This window comes from Meriones unguiculatus, chromosome 8, assembly GCF_030254825.1.
Source record: "Meriones unguiculatus strain TT.TT164.6M chromosome 8, Bangor_MerUng_6.1, whole genome shotgun sequence".
Classification (NCBI taxonomy): Eukaryota; Metazoa; Chordata; class Mammalia; order Rodentia; family Muridae; genus Meriones; species Meriones unguiculatus.
This window is the reverse complement of record NC_083356.1, coordinates 91,496,351-91,506,992: the sequence shown is the minus strand read 5'-3', so window position 1 is coordinate 91,506,992 and position 10,642 is coordinate 91,496,351. Positions and strand designations below refer to the sequence as shown.

General features: G+C 40.0%; 1 pseudogene; it reads right to left on the bottom strand.

Moving 5' to 3' along the window:
* Nucleotides 1-250: 250 nt before the first annotated feature.
* The window catches only part of LOC110559769 (glyceraldehyde-3-phosphate dehydrogenase-like), a 75,672-nt pseudogene continuing 65,280 nt past the window's right edge, over nt 251-10,642 (bottom strand).

Genomic DNA, 10,642 nt, shown 5'->3' with positions numbered 1-10,642 from the left:
ATAGAAACATATATATATGTATATATATATATACACATACAATGGATATATCTATATATGTATAGATATATAGATATATAAATGCAGTGGATGTTTGGTGAGTATTGTTCTTTTTTGGGAGGTGCAGTGAGCTTTATTGATGCTATTCAAGTGAGTAGGGCTCCCTGGGCCCCTCCCGCTATTCTGGGGTTCTGGGATGGATGCTGTGAGGGCGATGCTCAGTCAGAGGCTGAGTTGGGACAGGGACTCCTCAGCAGCTGAGGGCCTCCCTCTTGCTCTCCTGTCCTTGCTGGGGTGGCTGATCCAGGGCTTCGTAGTCGTTCGAGGCCATGTAGGCCATGAGGTCCACCACCCTGTTGCTGTAGCCAAATTCATTGTCACGCCAGGAAATGAGCTCTACAAAGTTGTCACTGAGGACAATGCCAGCCCCAGCATCAAAGGTCGAAGAGTGGGAGTCACTGTTGAAGTCCCAGGAGACAACCTGGTCCTCAGTGTAGCCCAGGATGCCCTTTAGTGGGCCCTTGGATGCCTGCTTCACCACCTTCTTGATGTCATCATACTTGGCAGATTTCTGCAATTGGCATGTCAGATCCACGACACATGCTGGGGGTAGGAACATGGAAGGCCATGCCAGTGAGCTTCCCATTCAGCTCTGGGATGACTTTGCCCACAGCCTTGGCAGCACCAGTGGATGCAGGGATGATATTCTGGGCAGCCCCATGGCCATCATACCACAGTTTTCCAAAGGAACCATCCACAGTCTTCTGGATAGCAATGATGGCATGGACTGTGGTCATGAGTCCTTCACTGTGCCAAAGTTGTCATGGATGAATTTGGCCAGGGGGGCTAAGCAGTTGGTAGTACAGGAAGCATTGCTGACAATCTTGAGTGAGTTGTCATACTTCTCATGGTTCACACCCATCACAATCATGGGGCATCGGCAGAAGGGGCAGAGATTATAACCCTTTTGGTCTCACCCTTCAAGTGGGCCCAGCCTTCTCCATGGTGGTGAAGACACCAGGAGACTCCACAACATACTTGGCACCAGCATCGCCCCATTTGATGTTAGTGGGATCTTGCTCCTGGAAGATGGTGATGGCCTTGCCATTGATGACAAGCTTCCTGTTCTCAGCCTTGACTGTGCTGTTGAACTTGCCATGGTAGAGTCATACTGGAACATGTGGACCATGTAACTGAGGTCAATGTTGTCATTGATGGCAACAATCTTCACCTTGACAGAGATGAAGGTAGCCCTGGTAACCAGGCATCCAATACAGCCATATCCGTTCACTCTGACTTTCACTGTCGTGTCTAAGGGATGAGGTTGGCCCTGCATGAAAAGATGCAGCTGTCTCAGGAACAGGGAGGAGCAGAGAGCCACTTTGTTCATTTTTATGCTTACGTCTTGGTACCCATTTACTCTCCTGTGTGGCATAAATGAGAGAGTAGGAAAGATCATTGAGCCTATATTTATCATAATGTTATTTTCTTTTATAGCAAGCTTTGTGATATTAAAATAATTTTTTCATCATTTTACTTTCCTCATTTTTTAGACTTCTTTTTGGCCCTTGTTTCTCAATCTCTCCTTCCTTCCATTCTCTCCAGGCACATAGTGTCTCTTTCTTCATTTTTTTTTTCTGTTGATTTGAGTGTCCTGTATGTGCAGTGGGGTGAAATGCTGGAAGGAGAGTAGCCTGGGGTCATCTCTCTCAGCAGTAGTAGGCCATGTGTGAGCAGACAGGGACCCAGGAGGTTTGGCAAACAGTGTGAGACCCACAATAGCATCTTGTAGAACTCAGTGTCACAGAGCCCTAAACCAGCTCCACATCTCACAGGCTCTGGTGCTTGAGCCCCTGCCTTTTCAATTCTCATCATTAGCTTGCCCAGATAATTACCCTCTGCTGAGGTCAAGGTTCCGATTCTTAGTCAAGAAAACAAAATATCACTGCCAGCTCTTCCCAGCTGTGTGGTTAGTGATTCCAGATGTCTGAATCAAAGAGAAACTGGCAGCAATGTGCTGTCCAAACAAAAAGGAAATGAAATGTGCAGACTGTTTTCTAAACATTTCAAAGACCCTGGAAATGCAGCCAGGACCAAAATCAACATTTGCAATTTAGTCTTTGCTTAATTTGAACTATTAGAGACTGAACCAAAGATAAAATCCATTTGAAGTGCAATTTTTCATTATTAGTTTTGTCTTGAGTCCTCTTTTGTGAAGCATTTTAGAGGAAGTAGATATTTGAGTTAAATGTTTTGTCTTCAAAAGAAATATGCTTATTTACTAGAAACTATTATTTGGAATCATATATTGGAAGATTTCTCAAATATTCTTATTATCTGTAATTTAACATTCCTTTAATTTTTTAAGTAATGCGACTGAAATAAATGAACTCAAACACAAACTTAATTTATGCTTAAGAATTTTATTATGTGCTGGATACATACCAGAGAGTGACAATATAAAACTACAATGTTAACAGAATATTATAGGTGACATACTTTTAAGTTTTAACCTCACTTAGAAATAACATACAGTTCTGAGATCATTGCAGTAGTCTTTCTTAACCAATAACGTGGGTTTCTGATCATTTCACCAAGCCAGAAAATAATGAGAATATGGAATCAGGAGGAAGCAAATGGCCATCAGGTAGATAAAGCAGACACATCAAAGCACGCTGTCAGTGTTTCTTAACGATCACTTCAGGCCTTATCTAAGGGACCATTTGCTCTTAATTTATGCACAATCACAATTATGTCTTTTAAACTCATAGAGGAAGAATTTGGAGTGATGCTATAGAAACCATGTGCATAGCAGTGAGAAAGAAAGCTAGGTGGGAAAAATCTCAAATTCCAAGGGATATAATGATTATTTCATCATTATTATTGAAGAAATACAGCATGTGGATGAAAGGAACGGGAAAAAATTTCTGCACAATCAGGGAAACCTGAACTTTTCAACAAAGTATGAGGAACACACAGTTAGGAAAGGGCAGTCTTTTCAATGAATGATGCTGAGAGAATGAGATATCCACACACAGAATGATGTAGTTGCAACCTTTTCTCATCTCTATGTATACAGGGTCCCTGGAAAACCTCACAGTGGGTAAATGGATTAAATGCCAGAAATTCATAGGACAAAGTATTCATATCTTTTTTAAAATAGGGCTCTCTTCCTCTGTGACCTAGGTTTGCTTACATTCACTATGTAGGACGGGATGGCCTTCGGTTCACGTCAGTCCTCTTGCATCAGCCTCCTGAGTAGGTATACGCTACTAGGCTCTCCAAAAACAGCTTTTTTTTACAAATTGGTCTTGTAAAAAAGATTGATCCCACAACACTGAAAACAAAAGGAACAGAAAAAAGTCAGATGTCAGGGTTAAACCATTATACCCAGCAAAGGAAACAGTGGAATGAAGGGAGAAATTAGAGAATGGCCAAAAAGCATGAGGAGATGGCTCATAATCATCAGGACCTAGGAGCCAGATGCAGTATCAGACGCCTGTAACCCTGTCACTCTATAACAAGAGGGAGGCTATAACAGAGAACCCCCTGGAAGCTCTCAGGGTTCAGGAGGTCTGGCATGTACAGCAGTAAACAAGAGACCCCACCACAAACAAGGGGGAAGTTGAGGTTCTGAACCTGACCATCACAGGGTGTTGTAGCATGGTTTTGGCTTCACACAGACACAGACACAGACACAAGCATACTCACACACATACACCATGGTTTTTAATTAATGTCAGAAAACACTCAGGAACATTGCATCTGTTGGAAAAAAGCAACATACAAAACATGTAAGGGACAGACACAACTCAACAGCAAGAAAACAAAAATAAGTTTAAGAACAAAACAAAACATAAAACTATTGCAGGTACAGCCTATACCAGTTGAAGAACCTGTGCTGGCCATGCCAGTAAGAAAAACAGGTAGCTGAATTCAGCAGACACTCACTGCTGAACCAAAGCCCACGTCAGCTGCCAGAACCCCGATAGGTTGCCCACCAATGTCCTCCTCCCCTCTCTTAGTGCCCCCTCACTTTATCCCCAATCCCCATTCTTCTCCTCGTCACTGTGTCCTATCCCCCAACTCAGGCAGTGACCCTTTACAAGCACACACCATTTACATACTGAACGAAAGGCCAAGCTACTGCTGGAAGTCCAGCTCCCAACTTGGATAGAGACTCCCTTCTGGACTAGAGGTCCTACTAGCCACCAGAAAGCTAGGCCACAAAGACCAGAAGACCCAAAAGAAAACAGAAACTAAGGAGAAAAACACACATCCAATGAAAACAAAGCCAAAAATTGACACCTAGACCTATAATCATCCCAAACCCAGATTCCCCGGTGTCATTGTAAGAACAAAATCAACAACATCCAGGGCATTATGAAGCCCAGCTATCCTACTAGAGCAAGTCATAAATATTCCAACACAGCTGTAGCACAAAAATGGTCTCAAAACCAACTTCATGAAGATAATAGAGGTCCTTAAAGAGGAAATTAATAAAACCCTCAAAGAAAGCCAGAAAAACAAAAACAAACAGGAAAAACAAATGAATAAAAACTGTTTAAGACATGAAAATGGGAAGAGAAGCAATAAAGAAAGCAAAAACTGAGGGAATTTTGGAAATAGAACATCCAGGTTAGCGAACAGGGACTATAGAAACAAGCATCACCAACAGAATACAACAGATGGAAGAGCAAGTATCAGGCATAAGAGACATGATAGAGGAAATCAGTACATTAGTCAAAGAAAATGTTAAATCTAAAAAGTTCTAAATGTTAAATCTAAAATTTTACCAGGAAATCTGGGACAGTATGAAAAGACCAACATAATAATAGTAGGAATAGAAGAAGAAGAAGAAGAAGAAGAAGAAGAAGAAGAAGAAGAAGAAGAAGAAGAAGAAGAAGAAGAAGAACCCTAGCTCAAAGGCCTAGAAAACATTTTTAACACAATCATAGAAGAAACATTTCCTAACTTAAAGAAGACATGCCTATAATGGTACAAAACACCAAATAGACTGCACCAGAACAGAAAGCCCCTCTCCACATAATAAGCAAAACATTAAACATACAGGACAAAGAAAGAACATTAAAAGGTGCAAGGGAAAAAGAACAAGTAAGATTTAATAGTAGACCTATTAGAATTATACCCAGCTTCTCAATGGAGACTAAAAGTTAGAATGGCTGGCAGATGTGCTACAGACCCTAAGAGACCACAGATGCCAACTCAGACTATGATGGCAAAAACTTTCAATCATCATAGATGGAGAAAACAAGATATAACTTGACAAAGTCAAACTTCAATAATATCAACCCATAAATCCAGCCCCACAGAAGGTACTAGGAAAAAAACTCCAACCAAAGGAGGTTAACTACACCCATGAAAATACAGGAAATAATTAAGCTCACACCAGGAAAACCAAAAGAAAGGAAGAACATACACACACTACCACCACCACCACCAGCACCACCAGCACCAGCACCACCACCACCACCAACAACAACAACAACAACAACAGCATAACAGGAATTAACAATCATTGGTCATTATTATCTCTCTATATGAATAGACTCAATTTCCCAATAAAAAGACACAGGCTAACAGAATGGATGTGAAAACAGGATCCATCCTTATGTTGCATAAAGAAACACACTTCACAATTAAAAATAGACATTACTTCAGATCAAAGGGTTGGAAAAGCACTTTCTAAGCAAATGGATCCAAGAAGCAAGATGGTGCAGCTATTCTAATATCTAAAAAAATAGACTTCAAATCAAAATTAATCAAAAGAGATAGGGAAGGACACTTTATATTCATCAAAGGAAAAAAGTACACCAGGATAACATTTCAATTCTTAACATCTATGTCCCAAATGCAAGGACATACATATTTGTAAAAGAAATATTATTAAGGCTTAAATCATGCATTGAATCTCACGCATTGATAGTGGAAGATTTCAACACCCCTTTCTCATCAATGAGCAGGTCATTCAGACAAATCTAAACAGAGAAATGATGGAGCTAACAGACCTTATGAATCAAATGGACTTAACAGATATCTAGAGAACATTCCACTGAAACACACACAAATACCTTCTCCTCAATACCTCATACAACTTTCTCCAAAATTGCCCACATACTTGGTCACAAGCAAATCTCAACAGCTACAAGAATTTTAAAATAACCTCTTGTATCCTACCAGACCACCACAGATTAAAGCTGGATTTCAACAACAGACACAACAAAAAGCCTGCAAATTCATGAAAACTTAAAAAAAAAATTCTCTACTGAATGACTACTGGGTCAAGGCAAAAATAAAGAAAGAAATTAAAGACTTCCTAGAATTCAATGAAAATGGATACACAACATGCCCAGACTTATGGGACACAATGAAGCAGTGCCAAAAGGAAAGTTCATAGAATTAAGTGTCTTCATAAAGAAATTAGAGAGATCTCACGCTGTCAACTTAACAGCACAGCTGAAAGCCCTAGAGCAAAAAGAAGTAAATACATCCAAGAGGGGTAGTTGGCAGTAAATAACCAAACTCACCTGAAATCAATAAGATAGAAAAAGAGAGAACAATACAAAGAAGCAATAAAACCAAGAGCTGGTTGTTTGAGAAAATCAACAAGATAAACAAATCCATAGCCAAACTAATTAAAAGGCAGAGAGAGAATATCCAAATTAACAAAATCAGAAACAATCGGGAGACATAACAGCTGACAAAGAGAAAATTCGAAGAATCATTAGGTCTTACTTCAAAAACTTATACTCCAAAAAATTTTAAATCTAAAACAAATAGAAAATTTTATCAGTTAAATTAAGATCAGCTAAAATTTTTAAATACATATGTAAACCCTAATGAAATAGAAGCAGTCACTAAAAATCTTCCACATCCCCCACCCAAAAAAGTTCAGGGCTAGATGGTTTTAGTGTAGAATTCTACCATAATTTCAACAAAGAGCTAAAGCCAATACTCCTCAAATTATTTCACAAACTAGAAACAAAAGCAATATTGCCAAAATTATTTTATGAGGCCGAGATCACCCTGATACCTAAATAGTAGATGATTAAACAAAGAACAAGAATTACAGACCAAATTTCCTCATGAACATTGAAGCAAAAATATTTAATAAAATACTTGCAAACAAAATCCAAGAGCACATCAAAAAGATCATCCACCATAAGCAAGCAGGCTTTCTCCCAGAGATGCAGGCATGGTTCAACATATGAAAATCTGTCAACATAATGTACCATATAAACAAACTGAACAAAATAAAACAACCCCCCCACATTATCATCTCATTAAAATCTTTAAATGTTTAAAAATCCTTTGGTAAAAATCCAACACTCTTTCCTAGTAAAAGTCTTTGAGAGATCCGGGGTACAAGGGACATACCAAAATGTAATAAAGACAATTTACATCAAGCCCTTAGCCAACATCAACTTAAATGGAAAGAAATTCAAAGCGTTTTCACTAATATCAGAAATAAGGCAAGGCTGTCCACTCTCTCCAAATCTATTCAATATACTTGAAATTCTAGCTAGAGCAATAAGATCGCTGAAGAAAATTAAGGGGCTACAAATTTGGAAAAGAAAAAGTCAAAGTATTGTTATTTGCAGATGATATGATAGTATACACAAGTGACCTCCCAAATTCTACCATGGAATTTCTACATTTGGTGAACACCTTCAGTGAAGTAGCTGAATACAAGATTAGCTTTAAAAAAAAAAATAAGCAACAACAACAAAACCCAGAAGCTCTCCTATATACAAACAAAAAATTGGCTGAGAAAGAAATTAGGGAAATAACAGCCTTCACTATAACCACAAATAATAGAAAATATCTCACTATAACTCTAACGAAGCAAGTGAAAGACATATATGACAAGAACTTTGTGTCTTTGAAGAAGATATCAGAAGATGGAAAGATTTCCCATGCTCATGGATCAGTAGGATTAACATACTAAAAATGGTCATCTTGTCAAAAGCAATCTACAGATTCAATGCATTTCTTTTTTTTATTCACTTTGTATCTCCCCGTACCTCCCTCCCTCCCCCCTTACCAATCCCACCCTCCCTCCCCCTTCTCCACCCATGTCCCTCCCCAAGTCCACTAATAAGGGAGGTCTTCCTCTCCTTCCTTCTATCAGATCTATCCTAGTCTATCAGATCTCATCAGGAGTGACTGCATTGTCTTCCTCTGTGTCCCGGTAAGGCTGCTCCCACCTTAGAGAGAGGTGATCAAAGAGCAGGCAGCAGAAGTGGCCTTGTCACTCGGCTCATAAGATTGAACAGATCCCTTGCTGCTATAGGTGTCCATGGTGCTTGAATGCCAGGTCAATGAAAGGGCGATGGCAGAAATGCAGGACAGTTAAAGGTCAGGCAGGGCTGTGTGTGCACCACTTTCAAAGCAGTGCCTGAGTATAGACTGAACTTCTGATGCTGTGGAAACACATATGTCCAAGACTCTGTCAGATTCCCCAAGTCACAAGGCCAGTCAGGTGTCCAGCAGTTATTGACAGAAATGGTACATATGTGCAGTGGACCCCGTTCTGCAGATCACAAATCCATGAAAAACAAGTGACATCTTCTATGCCACCTCCCTGTGTTGTGTATTATTATCTCTTTCATCTCAAACATCTGGCTTCATTGAGGTTGACAACATTCAACTGACAAAGAAGGGATAAGGATCTGCAATGAAAACAGCTCAACTGTTTGTGTTGGTTCTAGCAAGAAACAGATGCAAGATACAGTACTGCTCTAGTTGATGAAGACCCTGAAGGATGGAGAAGTCAAATTCCTCCCCAGGGAAATAGCCCCTACATAGGAAGGATGGATTTGGGTGGTAACCTCACTGCTGTGACAAAATTCACTTAAGGAAAGGACAGTGACCCTTGGCCATCACAATTGGATAGTTAATAGTCTTTATCAATTCTCCTCTCCTCTCTGTAGAAGGCATCATTTTAAGCCAGTTTTTATATACATATTTTTGAGAAATGGGTGTCATTCTGCTACCTTTTTAAGTGTCTTTTTTTTGCCTAAGGTCATTACTGTAATAAATAGGTTATCTACTCCAGAGTGCATACTGTCTAATATCATAGCTTGCATAATGAGTGTAAGATAAGAAAAACTAAAATCCACTTAGTATGTTGTTTAACGCATTAGGAAATAGCCTGTTTATTCTGATACTCTGTAGAGTTTATAAAGACTCACTCAAGTGGTCAAGGTTAATGTATAAATCTCCTAAAATCAAGGATAAAGTGTCCCTTTTATGATCTGGGGATTGAAGAGGATAGGGATGTTGCAGAAAGCAGAGAAAGCAGATGGGAAAGTAATGCAGGGTGCCACTTCAACACTGATGGGCAAACTGCCTCCCTTGGTCCCATGGGCCCTGCAATTGTCATTCGAAGTTCATCAGAGAGAAGGCTGGTTTCAACAGGTCACAAATTGGCCCTACCCATCTCCTTTTCTGAAAGCCCGAGTCTCTGTTCTGAATATTGAGAATCTACCTAAAAATTACATTTCATAAAAAGGATTTGTTACTAATACAAAATTTGTAAACCACATTTGGAAGCCTCTGGCCATTTGCTAGAATAGTAGACTTCTCTGTGCTTTGGGTTGACCCGTGAGTGAGTATTCTACTTTATAGAGACAGGGTCTTGTTATGTCATTCTGGCTTTCCTAGAGCCCATTGTGTGGCCTGGACTGGCCTTGTGTCTCTGCTTCCCAAATCTGGAATTATTTGCACACATCACCATGGCTTGCTCATAATTAGTATTCTGAAGGCTCTCTAATTTCTAGTCCAATGGGGCCTTACTGTAGGTACCTTGCTCTTATACATTTTTAACATTGGAGACAACTGGTAACGTAAGTGTAGGCTTTGGGGAGCAACTCAATGCCAAAGCCTAGGGTGGAGCTGGCTCTCTGTAGCTCTGGAAGTGAAAATGTTCAGAAACAATTTAAATTGGCACCAATAGCATCACATCTGCTCCCTCTGCAGTGACAAGCACCATGCAGAGTCCTGTGTGTAGTGTTGGGCTAGATGAGACAGATGGATCTGATTGGCCCACAGGCCTAAAGGGCTTAAAAACACTTCCCCAGGGGTGAGTTTATCGGAAGGCACAGGAGGCGTGACAGAAGTGTGTGTGAGCGTGGCTGTGTGGACACTGCAGCAGGGAAGGCAGGTGATAGATTATGACTGTTCCTCCCAGTTCCTCTGCATGCTCGGGTGGCGAAATGGCCTTCTAGTTATTAGACAACAGACTCACAGGAATGCCAGGATGCTGCCTTTTCGGGCTCAATTCATTTTTGGAAACCAGTCAAGGGCTGTAGCTTGACTAAGTATGGACACCGCTTTTGGTTTTAGCGGTGTTATAATTCTCCCCAAGGCTGACTTTCGGTATTTCTTTCCCCTCCTTCTTAAGTTACCGCTTTTCTTTAAATCAGGTGGGTGATTTGCTATCTAGTAAGATCAACTCATCTTCTGTGATACCAATCATACTATTTTTTTTAAAGCTCTCAAAGCCTATTGAGTTAAAATTTCAAAATCTGCTACATGGAGATAATGTCTTTATCTAAAAAATAAGCAAACAGGACTAGAGGTCTGCTTTTTGAAATTCTGCCTGAAATACAATACCTAC